General features: G+C 40.4%; 1 pseudogene; it reads right to left on the bottom strand.

Annotated features, from left to right (window-relative positions):
• Positions 1-259: 259 nt before the first annotated feature.
• LOC146923858 (uncharacterized) lies at positions 260-22,587 on the bottom strand (annotated as a pseudogene).
• Between the last annotated feature and the right edge of the window lie 418 nt (positions 22,588-23,005).

The raw sequence follows: 23,005 nt of genomic DNA, 5'->3' as shown, positions 1-23,005 counted from the left end.
CATCAAAATAAGCTTAATGACAAAGTACTTGGTCATTAGAACCAAAACATAGTTAAGAACCTAAATTGTCACTGGCCATAATGATAAAGTACTCGGTCATTAGCATCAAAATGTAGTTAAGAACCTAAATTGTCACTGACAGTACTTGGTCATTACCATACAACTAAACTTAAGCACCTAAAATGTCACATAGCATTACATCAAAAGATATGCACATAGGCATTACAACAAAATATATGCTCATAGGCATTACATCAAAATAGGGGCACTTAGGCATAGCTGCAAAACACCTTGGCCCTAGCAGAAGCTTATGAACTTCTAATGTTGACTTGAAGATGAACCCTTGGCCCTAACACTAGAAGACACTTTCTTCTTCTTGAGGTTTGCTCCTGGTTGTGTTGATGAAACCTTCTCCTTGCCCTTCCTTTTGCTGGTTTTGGTCTGCTGGTTTGAGGTCCTTGCAGATGCTGCACCAGTTGGGTTCTGTTGCTGGGAGGAACCTCTAGGAGGTGGTGGGGGCTGCACTGTCCTGCCTTGCCTTCTTGCTGTTATAATTGTTGCTAGTGGAGGTTGATTTTGAAGTGGTGGTGGAGTTGGATTTTGACCTGATGTGCCTACAACAGAAGTTGGATTTTGGCTTGATGAGGGTTGGCTTGGAGGTGGTGGTGGAAGCTTGCAGGTGGACTTGTTATGTCCACTCTGATTGCAGCTACTGCATCTTATTCCCCATCTTGCCCTCTTCATCTGACTGTTGTCCAAAAATTCATTGGAATCCTTATTTCTCTTTTTTGGTCTACCAGGTTGCTTTTTGATGGGTGGTGGCTGAAGATCAGTATACTCAGTCCTTTGCCATAAACTTTGACCATTAGCTGGATAAATTGAACTACTGTAATATGCTGCATATTTTCCTTCATGAATATATCTGGAACAAAGTCAAATATGTTCATGTCGAACTTCTTCATACATGAAATAGCATGACAGCAGGGCAATCCTGTCAGTAGCCATTTCCTACAGTCACAAGACCATCTTTGCAGATTGACATGAAACTTGTCATCGGTTAAAGAAACATGCCTAACCTCATAATCAAGCTCAGTTGCACGCCTACAAATATAAGCATTCATAATCTTAGTAACACACATAAGCATCAACTCAGTTACCAGAACTACTACTAAAATATAAGCTTCTAATGAACTTAGCATTCATAAATATAAGCATTCATACCTGACCAACCAATTGTTGGTGAATGAAGACTCACTGTCTAACTTTTTCTTAATGTTGGGTAACACACCATCCTCCAACCTCGCAGCTTTCTGCCTGTTTGCTTCCCATCTCTCCATCAGGTACACTCTTATGTCCTCACGCATAGTCACCACTGGTTTTCCTCTTGCTATGATAATTGTGGAGTTAAATGTCTCTGACATGTTATTTACCAGAGTGTCACATTTTGGATCACCACTAAATTTATGCTTGCTCCAATGCTTGGCAGGAATGTTTTTGAGATACTCATATGCTCCTTCACTTATATCCTAGTGTTATACCCTAATTTTGGACCTAAAAATACTAACTCAATTCCTTTTTTCTTGCATTATAAGTCATTTGAACTATCTCTGATCAATTGTGTCTTTCTCTGCATTTTGTTTCAATGTTATTTGCAAAAGTTACATGCAAGGGTATTTTAGTCATTTCCTATGTCAAATTTCTCTCAGTCTTTCAAAACTTTGTTTGAGTCCTTTCAAGTAGGTTGAATAAGTCTTTGTTTCATTCTATGTTAAAATCCATTCCAAAATTTGCATTTGAGGTCATTTTGAGTCAGTTTTGCCCCTAGGGGCATTTTGGTCATTTCAAGTGTCAAGTCACTGTTTAAATCCTAAAAATTGTCCCTGAGTCTTTTTAATTTTGCCTGTGTGAGTCTTTGATTCAATTTCTGTCAAAAATCCATTTTTTAATTGCATCTGAGTCGTTTTTAGTCGTTTTCAGCCCCAGGGGCATTTTAGTCATTTCACACGAAATTTCGGCAGAGAGGTACTTTAAAGTACCTCATTTAGGCCATTGGTTCGTTTTAGTCCGTTTTGTCAATTTTAGATGTTTCACTTTACGTTATTTTCCAATTACCAATTTTAGTTGATTTTATTTTTTTTTTTTTTTTTTTTTTTAGTCCTAAAGTTTCTAATATTTGCATTAGAGCATCCACAATGGTAGTTCCCTAATAAGGACTCTTTAAATGGACCCCACGTGACACATCACTTATTTATAATTTTTAAATAAAAGTACCTATTAAGGACTCAATGACTCCAATGGTAATACACTAATAAGGACTCCAATGAAAAGTACTTAAATATGTCTCACTATCTTTATATCATTAAACAAAAATAATTTATCTATTACTCCTTTTTACAAGTGGGACCAAGTAGTACACATTTTATTACTCCTTTATGCAAGTGGGACCAAGTAGTACACATTTTATTACTTTTTTAAACGTGGGACCCGTTAGTTACCCAGGAGAGAGAGGGTCCTTATATAGTTGCCCGTTCCTTAACGGAGACTCATTTTTTCTTCCTCCAATGGAGGGTCCTTAACGGGGAGTGGTCTTTGTTAAGTAAGGACCCCCCATTGGAGATGCTCTTATAGTCCATTTTTTGTCCAAGTCATCAGGTCTGTACATGTGTCAGTTTCTTATTGGTCCATTTGTCCAAGAGTTTGTTACAAGGTCCAGTGCCACGTGGCAGTATTCTATTGGTCCAGAAGCTACACTTGGCAGCCTATAAAAAGGCTCCAATCATTGCAGTGCCATTCAGATGCTAACAACTCGGCAAAAAAATCAGAAACAGAATTTGCATTCTCTCTCCACCACCAAAACAGATCCAAACGCAAAAAAAATCAGAAAAGCTCAAGAACATGATGAACAATTTCATCATGTTCAAACCCTAATTCATCACCAAATTCATCAATTCTCGCATCACAGAGTCCACAACACCAAGATTCCTTTCAATTCCACAAAAAATCAACGTGAATCATCAAGAACGAAGCAAATCATACCAATTCGCTAGTCTTTTCCACAAATTCGGTTGAATTTGTAGAAGTCTCAGTGATTTTCTCTGCAAATCATCATCATCGACTCACGTTCGTCTCTCTCTTCGCAATTCAAGCCCAAGGCGATCACGAAGAGAGAAAGAAAGAAAACTGGGAGAAAGAAGAAGGTGAATCGAAGCTTGGAACGAACCAGAGAAGAAGAAAGATCGTATTCAAACTCAGTTGCAACACCGAATCCAACAAAGTCTCAGAATCGCAGAATCAACACGAAGGATCGCAAGTTCAACAAACTCGCAACCTAACAAGAACAACACGCATCAGAAAAGCTCAGAAGTTCAAAGATCCAAACAAATCCATAGGTAACTACTCATCTCAATTCCGTACATGTTTGTTTAGATCTAGGCAAATACATAGTTGATTTCAAAGATCCGAGTGCAGAACTGAAAAGAGGAGGAGAAGAGAAGCAGATTCCACAAAAAATTTTAAGAAAAAGAACAAGTTAAGTCTTCCGACGCGGTGGCGCCGCCGCCGGAAACCGGCCGGCCGCCGCGTCGGAATTTCTGCCTTCTTCTTCTCCGTCCAAGCATTTCTAGAGAGAAGGGAGAGTAATTTTGTTTAGAGAGAGAAAGGAAACTCTCAAATGAGGGTTTGGGAAGAGATTTCCCTTATATACTCCTTGTTTGTTCACACGCGCGCGCGTGCGCTGTACTCCCCTACTCCCTCGCCTTCATAATCGTTGATCTTGCTGCATGATCACGTGTACGGTCCAGATCTGTGCCTGTTTAAGCCTATCATGTGTTGTGTGATTAATCACCGTTGGATCTAGGGTTTGTGAGGGACTGGATTAATCTGACGGCTGTAAAGCAGTTGGATAGTCCAGATCCAACTCAGCCTTTGGACTTGGGCCTTTTCTCTGCAGATCCTGTGGTTTTCCTTTTTTTTTTTTTTTTTTTTTTGCTATTTTTACACGCTGTTTTGCTTTTTACACCTCTGTTCATGATCAAAATTACTTGGAAAAATTCTACAAATTTTGTACATGTTCTTGTTAATTTTTGTGATGTTTTTATGCATTTTGTTTACTGAAAATCTTGATGAAAAATACTATTGCATTTTCTTGCTTTATTTCTTTGTTTTTTTTGAAATTCATGAAAATTTTGTCTAATTCTATTCCAAGCTCTTGATAATTGTTTGTGATACATGTTAGATGATTTTGTGGATTTATTGCCACTGTTTGTGTTTGATTTTACTGCATGTGTGTGAATTTTGGTAGGTTACTTAGCTTACAAGTCATTAAGTAGTTAAATAATGTAAATATGCTTCAAATTTGTTTTAAAATGTCAAGTAAATCATGTAGCCTTAATTCCCATTCCAAAACTTGTTTCTAAACCTTTAAAATGCAATTGGAATGGGAGAATTATAGGTCACTTGGTTCTTGCATTTTATGAACAAATTTTAGACATATTTGCAGACATTTTGCCTTTATTTTCTATCCTTTATATTCTAGTACTTCTCTTACTTCACTTCTTTGATATTGTCATGTCCTACTAACTCCTTTCACTTCATGTTTCATCATTTCATAAGCATCTCCATTTCATCCCATATTCATCTCTATTTCCTTCTTGCAATATAATTTGTACCAAAGTTAGAATGTAAACACTTAGGAAATTTTGTAATATTTTTCCTTTATGCACTTTTAATTTTCTTGGCAAAGAGGCCATAGAATGTATCTAGGGTATGATGTAAGGGACAATGGACTCTAATAATGTACACCGACACAAGCACCGACACATGCACACACTTCACTTTAGATAAATAGCTAGAATATGCATGTTTAGATGTATGTTTAGGATTGTATGTTTAGATGTATGCCTAGGACTCATACTTAGAAAAATCAATTTTCCAAAAAATATGAACAAGCTTCACTCAAACCTTTTCCAAATAAACCTTGGGATCCAACATCCCATTGTATTTTCTTTTCCATTTTCTTAATCAAATTTCAATGAAAATAATCAAACTTTGACTTCTTTTGCGATTCACTAATCCGACCTCACTATTTCCTAATCTCATGCCCTTGAGGCCTCTTTCTATTCTTTCAAAATCCATTTTCAAACTTAAAATCAACCAACAAAAACAAAAACATTTTTGAGAGAGAACTACGGTGGATTTGATCCCTTAAGCGGGTACGTAGGCAAGGAACAAAATTCCTTCAATTCAACTAAAATAAAAATTCAAACACATTCTTCTCGCTCCAATTCTTCATTTAGCAAATTTTAGGTGTAAATAACATTTTCAAATAGCATTTAAAAATAAAGCGCGCGCGTAGAAATTAAAGACGGTTCCTATAGGTTACTATAGTCGTTATGGGTGCCTAACACCTTCCCGTAGCGAAAACAACTCCCGGACCTCGATTCTCAAGGGTTTTGCTTACTTTTTCCCTTCCCAAGAAAAAATAAGATATCACCGGTTAGAAAGGTTCAAACGTAATCAATGTTTGACACCCGAAAACCAAGATAAAACAGATGGCGACTCCACTGGGGAGATTCGAGAGTTACGCCTAGTTTTTATTTCCACGTTTGCGCTTGTATTTTTACTTGCTTCTTTTACTTGCTTCCTTATGTGAATAAATGTTTAATTTCTTGCAAACGTGTGGGGTGAGAATATCAAAAGTCCTGCACCCGGGCTGAGTGAACTTAGGATTTAGGGGGGATATAATCGACAATTCATTCCGGGGGTTGCCTCGTGTTTTGGATTATGCGATCAATCCCACATAGCTGAGGCATTTTGGGGGTGATGTTGTCTGCGCGAGTTGTCGCGTTTAGGCACTTTGCTTCTAATTGTTCTATGACGCTATGAACCGTAGATAACCAAACCCATCCATGGCCATTTTCTAGGATGTAGTGCGGAGGCTAAACCGGGTGTTGTCTCGAGTTTTAGTCGTCACGCGATACTACACTCAAGTTAGACCTTCCACGTATAATCATGGAGCGAGGGTTGTCTCGTGACACCATGAGATACGTCGGAGAGGTTGCAACTTGGGAACCTTTTTAGAACCCGGTTACTATTATCCTAAAACCCTAGTTTCATCGGACACCGTGTCCGCCCATGACTCCTCGCCTTTGAACTTCAAACCCACCATGTTTTCTCCGAACTTGAACATAATCATGCATTCATGCATACATGCATACATGCATAAACTTTTTCCATGCATTGTTATCGAAGGGCTTAGACAAGTTGAAATTGTAAACATTGTAGGGATGAAGATGACTAAATCCTACAAGTTCAAGGAAGTGGATTTGGCTAGTTTGAGAGATTTGGCACTCAAGGTTGAGGATCCGACTGGTTTCCGACGTCGTTACGGGGCCTTACTTCCTATTCTCCATACTAATATGGATGAGAAGCTTGTGCACACTCTAGTGCAATTCTATGATCCGGGGTATCGGTGCTTCACTTTTCCGGACTTTCAGTTGGTGCCTACTCTAGAGGCTTATTCTTTCTTGACGGGTTTATCTATTGCTAAGGGGATACCTTTCTCAGGACCTGAAAATCCTCCTCCTCCATTGGTTATTGCTAAAGATCTCTATCTCAAGACCACCGATGTCTCCAAGAATCTTGTCACTAAGGCACATATTCGAGGGTTCACTTCAGAGTATCTTCTTGGGAAAGCCAACCTCAATACCACTTGTCAGGACACTCTTGAGGCTATTCTTGCACTTCTCATCTATGGGCTTATTCTCTTTCCGAATCTTGATGGCTTCGTGGACATGAATGCTATTATGATCTTCCACTCCAAGAATCCGGTTCCTACTTTGCTAGCTGACACATACCATGCTATTCACGATCGTTCCAGCAAAGGTCGTGGATACATTCTTTGTTGTGTGCCTCTCCTCTATAGGTGGTTTATTTCGCACCTTCCGCAGTCTTTCCACGACAATCCGAGGAATTGGTCTATTTCACAGAGGATTATGGCTCTCACTCCTAATGAAGTGGTTTGGCTCACTCCCGCTTCTAGGGTCAAGGAAATCATCTTTGGTGGTGGAAAGTTTCTTAATGTACCTCTTCTCGGTACCCGGGGTGGAATCAACTATAACCCGGAGCTTGCTTTGCGACAATTCGGTTTCCCGATGAAGGATAAACCCATCAATCTTGCTACAGCTCCTTACTTCTTTCACTACTCCAATGCTCCCACCGGAATTAGAGAAGATTTCATGCAAGCTTGGACCAAGCTTCGGAAGAAAGAGGTAAAGCATATGGGTGTAAGGTCCGGTATCGCTCATGAGGCCTATACACAGTGGGTGATAAGCCGAGCTGAGGAGGCTGGTACGCCTTACCCCTCTATGAGATATGTGTCTGCATCTGTCCCTACCATGCCTTTGCCTCTACTCCCACCTACCCAGGAGATGTATCAGGAGCACCTAGCTATGGAGAGTCGGGAGAAGCATCAGTGGAGAGCTAGATACTATGAGGCTGAGAACTTGATCATGACTTTGGATGGAAAGGGTGAGCAGCAGACTCATGAGGTCTTGACACTGAAGAAAGAGTTAGCTAAGGCTAGGAGAGAGATTGAAGAGAAAGATAGGCTGCTTATGAGGGACTCCAAGAGAGCTAGGGGTGCCCGTGACTTCTACGCACGATACTGCAACTATGAGTCCGACTCTGAGGACGATGCTTCCACTTCCTATGCTTGAGGATTTCCATTTCCTGTTGTTATTTCCATTTGTTCATGTTGGATTTGTCTTGTAAAACTATATGTTAGTTGTTTGATTCCCGATTATGTTAATTGTTGTTTAGTAATGTTTACAAGTTTATAATTTGTCTAAAACCCTTCGATAACACATAAAATGAGTCTTTTTGCATATGCATTTACACACTTCATGCATCATATGCATTCATTGGTCACAAAAAACTTCTCTCGTGCTCATTGCCTCCTGGTTTTGTCCGCCGCAGTCTGAAAAGTGGCTCGTGTTTGCAAAGTCTACCAACCAGATAGAATTCATCAAACAAGATTTCACAAGAGAAGGATAATGGCTAACTTTGAAGAAGAAAATGCTCAGCTCCGTGCCGAATTGGCTGCTATAAAAGAAGACTTGGCTAAGGCTCATGACGCTATGTCCGCTATGATGGCTTCACAAGAACAACCAGCCACTTCTGTTCCAGTCACTACTGAGGTGGTTCCCTCCATCCCACTATCTACTGTGGCTACTGATGCTCGTTTTGTTATGCCCAACGGCCGTCCTTATGGCCTCTCAGCTTACTACTCTCCTAATACTGCTGCTGGTGTCTCTGGTTTTGCTGGTCAAGGACAGATTCCTGTGTCTACTGCTATGCCTCAAGTAACTACTGTTGTTACCGACCCTATTGTACACACTGTGCAACAGGTGATTGATGTTGACACTCTGCGTGGACAAGATCCCGCAATGGAAGCTATGAAGAGACAGTTAAGGGAGTTGGCTGGAGAACTCCGTGAGGTCAAGGCTAGCCGGGGAAACAATGGTGCTCCTGCTAAAGCTCGTGATCTATGCTTGACAATGGGACTTCTTGCCCACATAACCATGTTATCCGGTATGTCAGAAAGATGGCTAACTATGCCGACAATGACGCACTGATGATCCACTGCTTTCAGAGTAGCTTGACAGATGATGCAGCAGATTGGTACACTAGTCTGAGCAAAGATAACATTCATACCTTTGAGGAACTCGCTGCTGCTTTTGAAGGTCAATATGAGTTCAACACCCGTCTGAGGCCAAACAGGGACTCTCTCAAAGCCCTATCTCAGAAATCAGATGAAACATTCCGTGAATATGCTCAAAGGTGGAGAGGGGCAGCTGCCCGTGTTTCTCCTCGACTTGATGAAGAAGAGTTGACACAGACATTCCTAAAGACTCTGAAGAAGGAATATAAGGAGAGAATGATAGTCTCTGCTCCGAACAACTTCTCTGATATGGTTACAATGGGAACCCGTCTAGAAGAGGCTGTCCGAGATGGTATTATTGTCCTCGAGAAAGGTGAATCTTCAAACAGCGCACCAAAGAAGTATGGTAATGGTCACCACAAGAGGAAAGAATCTGACGTAGGGATGGTGTCTGGTAACCCGTCTGCAGCAGCCACACAATTACCCCTGCCTTATCACTACATGCAATACTCTCAGCATCCTTTTTTCCCACCATTCTACCAGCAATATCCTCTGCCACCGGGTCAACCACCAATGCCCGTCAATGCTATCCCCCAGCAAGCACAACAACAGCCTCCCGCTCAACAGCAACGGCAGCAACAACAGGGTCCCCGACCCAACCCTTCCTTTCCAACAATACCAATGCGGTATGGTGAGCTGCTCCCAACTCTATTGGCTAAGGGACACTGTGTCACTAGACCAGGCAAGCCTCCGCCTAATCCGTTGCCTCCCAGGTTCCGTCAGGACCTAACATGTGAATTCCATCAGGGTGCTCAAGGCCATGATGTTGAAGGTTGTTTTGCTCTGAAATATATTGTGAAGGATCTGATAGAAAAGGGACGGTTGACTTTTGAGAACAGTGTTCCTCATGTCCTTGATAATCCGCTTCCGAACCATGCTGCTGTTAATATGATTGAGGCCTTTGAAAGGGCTCCCGTTCCTCAAGAGGATCCCATGTTGGATGTCCGCAATGTCGTTACTCCCTTGGTGCCATTACATGTCAAGCTTTGCCAGGCTTCTCTGTTCAAACATGACCATGATTCTTGTTCAGAATGTCTGCAGAATCCTATGGGCTGTTGTGTTGTGCAAAATGATATCCAGAGCCTGATGGATGACAAGTACTTGATTGCCAGTGATGTATGTGTGATTGTGCCAGTGTTTCATGACTCTCCTGTTGAAAGTGCAAAGAATGTCGAGCCTTTGGTGATCAGGTTACCTGGTCCGGTATCTTATACCTCTACCAAAGCAATTCCCTACAAGTACAATGCAACCATGATTGAGAATGGAGTAGAGGTGCCTCTCGTATCCCCAGCTACAGTTGATAATGTTGCTAGTGAAGTTACAACTCTGAGAAGTGGAAAAGTCCGTCCACCGTTGTTTCAAAAGAAGGTAGTGACACCCATTGCTACGGTAACTCCACCAGTTGTCCCTCCTGTTGACAAGAACACCGGCCCAGCAGGCCAATCTATTGAAGAGTCCAATCTGGACGAAATCCTGAGACTTATCAAGAAAAGTGACTATAAGATTGTTGACCAGCTGCTACAGACTCCTTCAAAGATATCCATCCTGTCTCTGCTCATGAGCTCTGAGGCTCATAGGAAAGTGTTAATGAAGATACTCGAGCAAGCTTATGTTGACCACGAGGTCTCTGTGGATCAGTTTGATGGGATAGTGAGTAATATTACTGCCTGCAACAACTTGGGGTTCGGTGACGATGAGCTCCCCGAAGCAGGGAAACGCCACAACTTGGCTCTACATATTTCAGTACATTGTGGATCTGACCTGATATCCAACGTATTGGTAGACACTGGATCGTCTCTGAATGTAATGCCCGAATCCACGCTAAGGCAATTGAGCCATCATGGAATTTCTCTGAGGGGTAGCAGTTATCTGGTTAAAGCTTTTGATGGATCCCGCAAGGATGTTCTCGGGGAAGTGGACTTGCCAATTACTGTTGGACCCGAGACATTCCAAATAACCTTCCAAGTCATGGATATCAATGCCTCTTACAGCTGTCTCCTCGGAAGACCATGGATCCACGACGCTGGAGCGGTCACATCCACTTTGCATCAGAAGCTCAAGTTCATGAGAAACGGTAAGGTTGTCACCGTATATGGTGAGGAGGCATTTCTGGTTAGCCAAATATCATCGTTCTCTTGTGTTGAAGCAGGGTCCGCAGAAGGGACGTCATTCCAAGGCTTGACTGTTGAGGGTGCAGAGCCCCGGAGGGCTGGTGCTAGCATGGCTTCACTGAAAGATGCCCAGAAGGCTGTTCAAGCAGGGCAAGCTGCTGGCTGGGGCAAGGTGATTCAGATCTTGGAAAACAAGCGTAAAGAGGGCCTTGGATTCTCCCCGACATCTGCTGTTTCAAAGGGAACCTTTTACAGTGCTGGGTTCATCAATGCTATTACTGAAGATGCTGCTGAAGGTGGTTATGTGCCTGCCTTTGTTATACCAGGAGGCACTGTGAGGAATTGGGAAGCCATTGATGTTCCTTTAGTCATGCATGCTTCCATGTAATGTGTTTTGTTGCTCGTGTCTTTTGTTTTCAAAATAACAATCCTTTCGCTCTGCCCAAGGCGAAAGTGATATCTTTGTAAGGGCATGTTTGTTTCGGCATTGCCGTTAATCAATAAAAAGTTGTCGTCTTTCCCACGACTCTTTGTTTTTTACTTTTTAGTGCCTTTTTTTGGAAATAATGGTAATGCCAGAAAAAACCAAAACATCTGTATTTTCTTATTAATTTCAAAAATCTGCATAGAAAAACTTTTTTCTAAAATCATCCCAATCATACTATGTAGATTGAACCATAATGAACCCGTTGAACACAGTGACCCTATGGTTCCTCCAAATTTTGAATTCCCTGTATATGAAGCTGAAGATGAGGATGATGATTATGAAGAGATACCGTATGAGATCACTCGACTGCTTGAGCAAGAAAGAAGAGCCATTCAGCCTCACCAGGAAGAGATTGAGCTTATCAACCTGGGTACTGAAGAGAACAAGCGAGAGATCAAGATTGGTGCTGCACTTGAGCCAGAAGTGAAAAAGAAGATCACTCAGCTTCTCCACGACTATCCAGATGTCTTTGCATGGTCTTATGAAGATATGCCGGGTCTAGATCCCAAGATTGTGGAACATCGGATACCGACAAGACCTGAATGTCCTCCTGTCAAACAGAAATTGAGAAGGTCTCGTCCAGACATGGCTCTTAAGATCAAGGCTGAAGTACAAAAGCAAATTGATGCAGGTTTCCTCATGACAGCTGAATACCCTGAGTGGATTGCCAACATCGTACCAGTACCAAAGAAAGATGGGAAAGTTCGAATGTGTGTTGATTACATAGATCTGAATAAAGCCAGTCCAAAGGATAACTTCCCATTGCCTCATATTGACGTGCTTGTTGACAGTACTGCTCAATCCAAAGTATTCTCCTTCATGGATGGTTTCTCTGGTTATAATCAGATACGAATGTCTCCTGAAGATAGAGAAAAGACGTCCTTCATCACTCCGTGGGGAACGTTCTGTTATAAAGTGATGCCGTTCGGCTTGATAAATGCTGGTGCTACCTATCAAAGGGGTATGACCACTCTGTTTCATGATATGATTCACAAAGAAATTGAAGTATATGTTGATGATATGATTGTGAAATCAAGTGATGAAGAGCAGCATGTTGTGTATTTGAAAAAGATGTTTGAAAGACTGAGAAAGTACAAGTTGCGGTTGAATCCTAACAAGTGCACATTTGGTGTAAGATCTGGGAAGCTGCTTGGCTTCATTGTCAGTCAAAGAGGCATTGAAGTTGATCCTGACAAAGTCCGAGCCATCAGAGAGATGCCGGCCCCTCAAACTGAAAAGCAAGTCAGAGGTTTCCTCGGACGCTTGAACTATATTTCAAGATTTATATCTCACATGACTACTACCTGTGGACCAATTTTCAAACTGCTCAGAAAGAATCAGCCTGTTGTATGGAATGATGAATGTCAGGAAGCTTTTGATAGCATTAAAGAATACCTGTTGGAACCACCTATCCTTGTCCCGCCAGTGGAAGGGAGGCCTTTGATTATGTATCTGTCAGTGTTAGACGATTCAGTGGGCTGTGTTCTCGGTCAACAAGATGAGACTAGTAAGAAAGAGCATGTTATCTACTATCTAAGCAAGAAGTTCACCGACTGCGAGACTCGGTATACGATGCTTGAAAAGACTTGTTGTGCTTTAGCCTGGGCTGCCAAACGCCTGCGTCATTATATGGTGAATCATACAACTTGGTTGATATCCCGAATGGATCCAATCAAGTACATCTTTGAAAAGCCTGCTGTTACTGGAAAGATCGCACGTTGGCAGATGTTGTTGTCTGAATATGACATTGTATACAAAGCTCAGAAAGCAATCAAAGGAAGTGTCCTTGCTGAGCATCTTGCTTGCCAACCTCTTGATGTTTACCAGCCAATTAAGTTTGATTTCCCTGATGAAGAGATTATGTATCTGAAAGCAAAAGACTGTGAAGAGCCACTGATCAATGAAGGGCCGGATCCCAATAGCAAATGGGGATTGGTGTTTGATGGTGCTGTTAATGCTTACGGTAAAGGAATTGGAGCCATCATTGTGACTCCGCAGGGGCACCACATTCCTTTCACTGCTCGAATAACTTTTGAATGCACGAACAACATAGCTGAATATGAAGCATGCATCTTGGGCATTGAAGAAGCCCTTGATCTGAGAATTAAGCACCTTGACATCTATGGAGATTCTGCACTTGTTATTAATCAGATAAAGGGTGAATGGGAGACTCATCATGAGAAGCTGATCCCATACCGTGACTATGCGAGACGGCTGTTGACGTATTTTACCAAGGTTGAACTGCACCACATCCCTCGGGATGAAAACCAGATGGCTGATGCTCTTGCTACTCTGTCTTCCATGTTTCGTGTCAATCACTGGAATGATGTGCCCGTAATCAAAGTGCAGCGTCTTGATAGACCCGCTCATGTGTTTACCATTGAAAATATGCCAGATCAAGCTAATAAAGATGTGAATGACAAAAAGCCTTGGTATTACAACATCAAACAATTCTTGCAGAATCGTGAATATCCACCTGGTGCTTCCAACAGGGATAAAAAGACTTTGAGACGATGGGCTAGCAGATTCCTTCTGGACGGAGAAGTCCTATACAAGAGGAACTATGATATGGTCTTGTTGAGATGTGTTGATAAACAAGAAGCTGAGAAGTTGATGCATGATGTACATGACGGTACCTTTGGGACCCACGCTTCGGGTCACACCATGTCAAGAAAGCTGTTAAGAGCCGGCTATTACTGGATCACTATGGAGCGTGACTGCAACAGACATGCCAAAAGATGCCACAAATGTCAAGTTTATGCTGACAAGATTCATGTGCCTCCACATGCTCTCAATGTTATCTCTTCCCCATGGCCTTTCTCTATGTGGGGTATTGACATGATCGGAAGGATTGAACCGAAGGCTTCCAATGGACATCGTTTCATTCTAGTGGCAATTGATTACTTCACCAAGTGGGTTGAAGCTGCTTCCTACGCAAATGTGACCAAGCAAGTGGTTGTCAAGTTTATCAAGAATAACATCATCTGTCGATATGGTGTCCCCAACAAAATTATCACTGACAATGGTTCCAATCTGAACAATAGCATGATGCAGGCTTTATGTGAAGAATTCAAAATTGAACATCACAACTCTTCTCCTTATAGACCTCAGATGAATGGTGCAGTTGAGGCCGCTAACAAGAACATCAAGAAGATTGTTCAGAAGATGGTCACTACTTACAAAGACTGGCATGAAATGCTACCTTTTGCCCTGCATGGTTACCGTACTACAGTGCGCAGTTCAACCGGGGCCACTCCTTTCTCTCTTGTATATGGTATGGAAGCAGTTCTCCCTCTGGAAGTGGAGATTCCATCTCTTCGAGTAATCATGGAAGCAAAGTTAACTGAGGCTGAATGGTGTCAAAGTCGGTATGATCAATTGAATCTGATTGAAGAGAAACGTATGGATGCCATGACTCATGGACAGTTGTATCAAGTGCGAATGAAGAATGCTTTTGACAAGAAAGTCCGACCTCGAGAATTCAAGGAAGGCGAACTTGTATTGAAAAGAAGGATAAGTCAGCAACCCGACCCAAGGGGCAAGTGGACACCTAACTATGAAGGTCCATATGTTGTCAAGAAGGCTTTCTCTGGTGGTGCTTTGATTCTCACACACATGGATGATGTTGAGCTTCCAAATCCTATTAATGCCGATATAGTCAAGAAATACTTTGTCTAGAAAGAAAAGAACAGCGTGGTAGGTCGAAAACCCGAAAGGGCGGCCTAGGCAAAAATGCGCTTCCCGGTGGATCGAAAACCCGAAAGGGCGATCCAGGCAAAAGTTAGGGACAAAAAAATGAATATGAAAGAGCTCGCTGAGATTGTACGCAACTCAGGCAAGAATGAGCGCCTCGATGAGCCGAAAACCCGAAAGGGCGGTTCATGCAAAAATGAGGTTGACAATAAAAGACAAGTAACTATATCTGGCAAATCACCATCACCCCTTGGGGCATCTGCAACTGTCAATGATTTTCTTCATCAGAAGCTTCTGTACTTGTGAATTCAAAATTTCTATGAAATGTAGCGGTCATCGTGTTCAATGTATCACCAACCAATAAAATTACCATTTTTCAAGCTTTGTAAATCCGTGGAGTCATGCCTTTGGCTGACTTTCACTCTTCTACATCAATTTGAGCCTTTCTGTTGTTTGAAACTCTATTTTTCTTTCTACCTTCAATGCTATATACAAAACATTTTCTTTCTATTTGATAACGTTAATGTCTGAAACAAACATCTGTGAAAATTGGAAAATCCTTTTTCTGTCTATTTTGAAAGCAAACCTGAGCAACAGGGTACATTTCAATGAAACATGCATGAATGAATGAATATCAATGTCTATTTCAATACATGTTACAAGCAGGTTACTCCCCAGGATGATCTGTGGTCAATGGCAAGAATGAAAAAACAGAATGAAAGTGAAAAAAAATGAAAAATGAAAATAAAGAGCTCGCTAAGTTGAAAACCCGAAAGGGCGGCTTAGACAAAATGAGCACCCCGCTGATTGACAACCTATGAAGGCAATTCAGGCAAAAATGGGGCAATGAAAAGAATCTTTACTCCCCGGTGAATCGAAAACCCGAAAGGGCGGTTCAGGCAAAAGTGGGGTTTGAAAATGAAAAATGAAAGAATAAAATATTGAAAAAGCATTGACCACAGATGCGAACATCCAATATTTACCCAGCACTGACACGCATAGCAACGGCGACCTGTATCCAAGGACTTTCCAAGGGCCCCTCCTTTACAAGTTTTATTGCCCTCAGCCATGGTTTCGATACGTCTCCCAACGACGGTCTCTCCAAAAGAGGTTTTTCCCCTGTGAATATGTTGCAGCACGAGCCACTACGTGCCCAATCTTCCAATGTTTCGTCTGCCTTTGTGGAACTTCTCTGTCAAACTGCCAATCAATCATGCATTTCAAGCATTCATACATGCATAATCATGCATTTTATGTGCTCATACATCCAATAATCTTGCTATACCATACATACATGTTGCATATCCAACTTTCAACTGCCAAATTCAATGCAATTTTCCACTCTCCAACTTCAATTCCAATCATGTCGACTATCAAATTCGAAGCAATTTCCAATCTCCAATGTCAATCCTAACCTCAATTTCAATGTCAAACTGTCAAATTCAACTCAATGTCAATTGTCAAATTCGATGCAATCTCAACCTTCCAATCTCAATTTCAAACCATGTCAAATGTCAAATTCGAAGCAATCTCAACTCCAATAACAATGTCAATGTTGACATCCAATGACAATGTCAATGTCAATCTCCAATTCCAATGTTGACATCCAGTGACAATGTCAATGTCAATCTCCAATTCCAATTCCAATGCTAATCTCTAATTCCAATTCCAATGCCAATTTCCAATTCCAATGTCAATTTCAATGTCAATTTCCAATTTCAATCCAATCCCAATGTCAAAATTCCAATTTCAATCCAATTCCAATGTCAATTTCCAATTCCAAATCCAATGTCAATGTCAACGTCAATATCCAATGTCAATGTCAATTTTCAATCCAATTTCAATCCAATTTCAATGTCAATTGCAATTCTCCAATCCAATGTCAATGTCTATGTCTCAATCCAATTCCAATTTCCAATCTCAACTTTCAATCTCAACTTTCGATGTCAATTTTCAACTCAAATCAATGTCAATTTACTCTCAATTTACTCTTGGGCCAACAAAAATGGTCATGTCTATTTCCAAATCAAGTCAATGACAATTTACCCTCAATTGGTATCTTGTTAAACCAGACTCTCAATTTGTATCTTGTTACTGATCAAGCGCCAGGTTCGATCCAAAAAAGAACCACTTGTACTTGCTTATATACCTATGCTTCCGGACAAACGGCGAGTTCGATTTGAAGAACAGTTTGTACCCAGCTTATGCTTTGTTATCAGTCAGACAGCAAGTTCAATCTGAAGAACAGTTTGTACCCAGCTTATGCTTTGTTATCGGTCAAACGACAAGTTCGTTCTAAGAGAACAGTCTGCACTCTCCCACATGATGTGGTGATAATCCAACAAGCAAGTTCGATCCAAAGAAACAGCTTGTATCAACCCTTTTGTCTATGTCTCCAGCCAAACAGCCAGTTCAATCCAAAAGAACAGTTTGTGTCTGCCTATCTGTTTGTACCTTCAACCAAGTGTCAAGTTCGATCCAAAAGAACCGCTTGTATCTGCCTATATGTCTATGTTTCCGGTCAAGTGCCAAGTTCAGTCCCAAGAACAGCTTGCACCTATCTCTTGTTTTGTATTTCTTGGTCAAGTGACTAGTTCGACCCAAAGAACAACTTGCACCTTATTATTCTACTCCCTGGTTTGTCTACCCTGTCAATGTCCACCTGAATCCCCAGTGACATCACAGGTTCCATAGACTCCAGTTGTCTGTCTTGCATTCATAATCTAAGTATTGCATAGCATTCATGTTTTTGAAAATCTGAAAGCGTATTTTTACGTCCAAAAGCAGTGCAAATGTTAATATTTAAGTATCTTCGTCCCGTCAACTCTGAGACTTCGTCTCTTGACTCTCCGGACAAAGAAACTTAAATAGGGGCAGCTGTTATACCCTAATTTTGGACCTAAAAATACTAACTCAATTCCTTTTTTCTTGCATTATAAGTCATTTGAACTATCTCTGATCAATTGTGTCTTTCTCTGTATTTTGTTTCAATGTTATTTGCAAAAGTTACATGCAAGGGTATTTTAGTCATTTCCTATGTCAAATTTCTCTCAGTCTTTCAAAACTTTGTTTGAGTCCTTTCAAGTAGGTTGAATAAGTCTTTGTTTCATTCTATGTTAAAATCCATTCCAAAATTTGCATTTGAGGTCATTTTGAGTCAGTTTTGCCCCTAGGGGCATTTTGGTCATTTCAAGTGTCAAGTCACTGTTTAAATCCTAAAAATTGTCCCTGAGTCTTTTTAATTTTGCCTGTGTGAGTCTTTGATTCAATTTCTGTCAAAAATCCATTTTTTAATTGCATCTGAGTCGTTTTTAGTCGTTTTCAGCCCCAGGGGCATTTTAGTCATTTCACACGAAATTTCGGCAGAGAGGTACTTTAAAGTACCTCATTTAGGCCATTGGTTCGTTTTAGTCCGTTTTGTCAATTTTAGATGTTTCACTTTACGTTATTTTCCAATTACCAATTTTAGTTGATTTTATTTTATTTATTTATTTTTTTTTAGTCCTAAAGTTTCTAATATTTGCATTATAGTCCATTTTTTGTCCAAGTCATCAGGTCTGTACATGTGTCAGTTTCTTATTGGTCCATTTGTCCAAGAGTTTGTTACAAGGTCCAGTGCCACGTGGCAGTATTCTATTGGTCCAGAAGCTACACTTGGCAGCCTATAAAAAGGCTCCAATCATTGCAGTGCCATTCAGATGCTAACAACTCAGCAAAAAAATCAGAAACAGAATTTGCATTCTCTCTCCACCACCAAAACAGATCCAAACGCAAAAAAAATCAGAAAAGCTCAAGAACATGATGAACAATTTCATCATGTTCAAACCCTAATTCATCACCAAATTCATCAATTCTCGCATCACAGAGTCCACAACACCAAGATTCCTTTCAATTCCACAAAAAATCAACGTGAATCATCAAGAACGAAGCAAATCATACCAATTCGCTAGCCTTTTCCACAAATTCGGTTGAATTTGTAGAAGTCTCAGTGATTTTCTCTGCAAATCATCATCATCGACTCACGTTCGTCTCTCTCTTCGCAATTCAAGCCCAAGGCGATCACGAAGAGAGAAAGAAAGAAAACTGGGAGAAAGAAGAAGGTGAATCGAAGCTTGGAACGAACCAGAGAAGAAGAAAGATCGTATTCAAACTCAGTTGCAACACCGAATCCAACAAAGTCTCAGAATCGCAGAATCAACACGAAGGATCGCAAGTTCAACAAACTCGCAACCTAACAAGAACAACACGCATCAGAAAAGCTCAGAAGTTCAAAGATCCAAACAAATCCAGAGGTAACTACTCATCTCAATTCCGTACATGTTTGTTTAGATCTAGGCAAATACATAGTTGATTTCAAAGATCCGAGTGCAGAACTGAAAAGAGGAGGAGAAGAGAAGCAGATTCCACAAAAAATTTTAAGAAAAAGAACAAGTTAAGTCTTCCGACGCGGTGGCGCCGCCGCCGGAAACCGGCCGGCCGCCGCGTCGGAATTTCTGCCTTCTTCTTCTCCGTCCAAGCATTTCTAGAGAGAAGGGAGAGTAATTTTGTTTAGAGAGAGAAAGGAAACTCTCAAATGAGGGTTTGGGAAGAGATTTCCCTTATATACTCCTTGTTTGTTCACACGCGCGCGCGTGCGCTGTACTCCCCTACTCCCTCGCCTTCATAATCGTTGATCTTGCTGCATGATCACGTGTACGGTCCAGATCTGTGCCTGTTTAAGCCTATCATGTGTTGTGTGATTAATCACCGTTGGATCTAGGGTTTGTGAGGGACTGGATTAATCTGACGGCTGTAAAGCAGTTGGATAGTCCAGATCCAACTCAGCCTTTGGACTTGGGCCTTTTCTCTGCAGATCCTGTGGTTTTCCTTTTTTTTTTTTTTTTTTTTTTTGCTATTTTTACACGCTGTTTTGCTTTTTACACCTCTGTTCATGATCAAAATTACTTGGAAAAATTCTACAAATTTTGTACATGTTCTTGTTAATTTTTGTGATGTTTTTATGCATTTTGTTTACTGAAAATCTTGATGAAAAATACTATTGCATTTTCTTGCTTTATTTCTTTGTTTTTTTTGAAATTCATGAAAATTTTGTCTAATTCTATTCCAAGCTCTTGATAATTGTTTGTGATACATGTTAGATGATTTTGTGGATTTATTGCCACTGTTTGTGTTTGATTTTACTGCATGTGTGTGAATTTTGGTAGGTTACTTAGCTTACAAGTCATTAAGTAGTTAAATAATGTAAATATGCTTCAAATTTGTTTTAAAATGTCAAGTAAATCATGTAGCCTTAATTCCCATTCCAAAACTTGTTTCTAAACCTTTAAAATGCAATTGGAATGGGAGAATTATAGGTCACTTGGTTCTTGCATTTTATGAACAAATTTTAGACATATTTGCACACATTTTGCCTTTATTTTCTATCCTTTATATTCTAGTACTTCTCTTACTTCACTTCTTTGATATTGTCATGTCCTACTAACTCCTTTCACTTCATGTTTCATCATTTCATAAGCATCTCCATTTCATCCCATATTCATCTCTATTTCCTTCTTGCAATATAATTTGTACCAAAGTTAGAATGTAAACACTTAGGAAATTTTGTAATATTTTTCCTTTATGCACTTTTAATTTTCTTGGCAAAGAGGCCATAGAATGTATCTAGGGTATGATGTAAGGGACAATGGACTCTAATAATGTACACCGACACAAGCACCGACACATGCACACACTTCACTTTAGATAAATAGCTAGAATATGCATGTTTAGATGTATGTTTAGGATTGTATGTTTAGATGTATGCCTAGGACTCATACTTAGAAAAATCAATTTTCCAAAAAATATGAACAAGCTTCACTCAAACCTTTTCCAAATAAACCTTGGGATCCAACATCCCATTGTATTTTCTTTTCCATTTTCTTAATCAAATTTCAATGAAAATAATCAAACTTTGACTTCTTTTGCAATTCACTAATCCGACCTCACTATTTCCTAATCTCATGCCCTTGAGGCCTCTTTCTATTCTTTCAAAATCCATTTTCAAACTTAAAATCAACCAACAAAAACAAAAACATTTTTGAGAGAGAACTACGGTGGATTTGATCCCTTAAGCGAGTACGTAGGCAAGGAACAAAATTCCTTCAATTCAACTAAAATAAAAATTCAAACACATTCTTCTCCCTCCAATTCTTCATTTAGCAAATTTTAGGTGTAAATAACATTTTCAAATAGCATTTAAAAATAAAGCGCGCGCGTAGAAATTAAAGACGGTTCCTATAGCTTACTATAGTCGTTATGGGTGCCTAACACCTTCCCGTAGCGAAAACAACTCCCGGACCTCGATTCTCAAGGGTTTTGCTTACTTTTTCCCTTCCCAAGAAAAAATAAGATATCACCGGTTAGAAAGGTTCAAACGTAATCAATGTTTGACACCCGAAAACCAAGATAAAACACCTAGATCTCTTTCATGGCATCATTGAATGCATTTTCATAGGTTGCTTTTGCTGCCATCCACATCAACTCCTTTAACTTTTTCCCATGATGCTTTTTCCTAAAGTTATTGTACAGATGTCTGACACAAAACCTTTGATCAACATAAGGGAGCAACTCATCCATAGCTAGAAAAAGACCCTGAATGTAATTGTGAATGTTAAATACACAAAAAAAAAAGTTTAACTTGGTAAAAGACAATAATGAAGTAAAACTACCTTTTGTTGGTCACTAATAAAAGTGTAAGTGTTACACAGCCTTGTTCCACCTAAATCAGCAATAAGAAGCTCCAAGAACCACTTCCAAGATTTCTTTGTCTCTCCTTCCACCACAACATAAGCTATTGGAAGCATCTGATTATTAGGATCCCTTCCAATAGCAGCCAGCAACATCCCACCATAGTAACCCTTCAGGAAACAACCATCAAGACCAATAACACTCCTATAATTAAAAAAATTGTCCTTGAAGTCTTTCAAACAAATATACAATCTTTCAAAATGTGGACATAAAACTGCTCTAGGTGCCTCTAGGTCTCCTTCATTGCCTTGGAATGGTTTAGTGGTAACACAAAAAGTTGACTCTTTATTTGATCTCAACAACTCATGAGCATAATCATATATTCTGGTGTACTGCTCCCTAAAGGATCCATCCACCAAATCAATAGCCTTAGCTCTAGCTCTGTAAGCCTTACTCCAGCAAACCCCCAAGTTCCATTTTTCACGAGCTCTATTCATGATAGTCTTTAACTTCAAGCTTGGATTCTCTTTCACCCTTGAATGCAGCTTATCACCTAACCAATCTGAGTTCATTATCCTTAGCTTATATTCCCTACTGCAAGTGTGTTTACCCTTAATCCTCCTCAATTGCAATGTTTCCTCACCTGGCATTTTTGTACAGTGCAACTCACTCTCACATGAGCCCTGCTTCCCACGACATATTACCTTCACCCTCCTTTTATCATTTTTATCAAACTTCAAATCTCTGCCAGAATGTACATCAAATGTTCTTACAACATCTTGAAATTCCTTCTTTGACACAAAATAAGTCCTTACCTCCCACTCATAATCACGCATGTTTTCAGGTTTCTTAAATGTTGAAAACTTAAGCTTACTCCCACCATTTTCCTCCTCATCTTCACTGTCAGGTCCACTCTCTAACACATCACTATTATACTCCTCTTCCTCTTCCCTGACTATGCTAGCTTCACCAACATTTTGGTTTGTGTTAATTTGCTCAGCCACTACCTCATCTTCAAACACAGGTTCAATCACAGCAGATTGTACTCTTTTTCCTCTTGGTCTTCCCCTCTTTCTATTTGGCTTACTACCACTTGCCTCTGCAGTCACAATAGGTTCTGCCTGAGTCCCCTGAGATGGAGCTTCCTAATTTGCTTCCTGAGTCACATTCTGATCTACTTCACCATCTTCCTGTATTGCTTCTTCATTAAAACCATTCCCAACTCCTTCACCTTCAAAAATGTCACCAGCTACCTCTGCTTCCTCACCT

The sequence above is a fragment of the Medicago sativa genome, chromosome 5 (genome assembly GCF_051527215.1).
Source record: "Medicago sativa cultivar Bolivia chromosome 5, Bolivia_mono, whole genome shotgun sequence".
NCBI lineage: Eukaryota > Viridiplantae > Streptophyta > Magnoliopsida > Fabales > Fabaceae > Medicago > Medicago sativa.
Note: the sequence above shows the minus strand (reverse complement) of the source record. Positions and strands in the feature narration are given on the sequence as shown.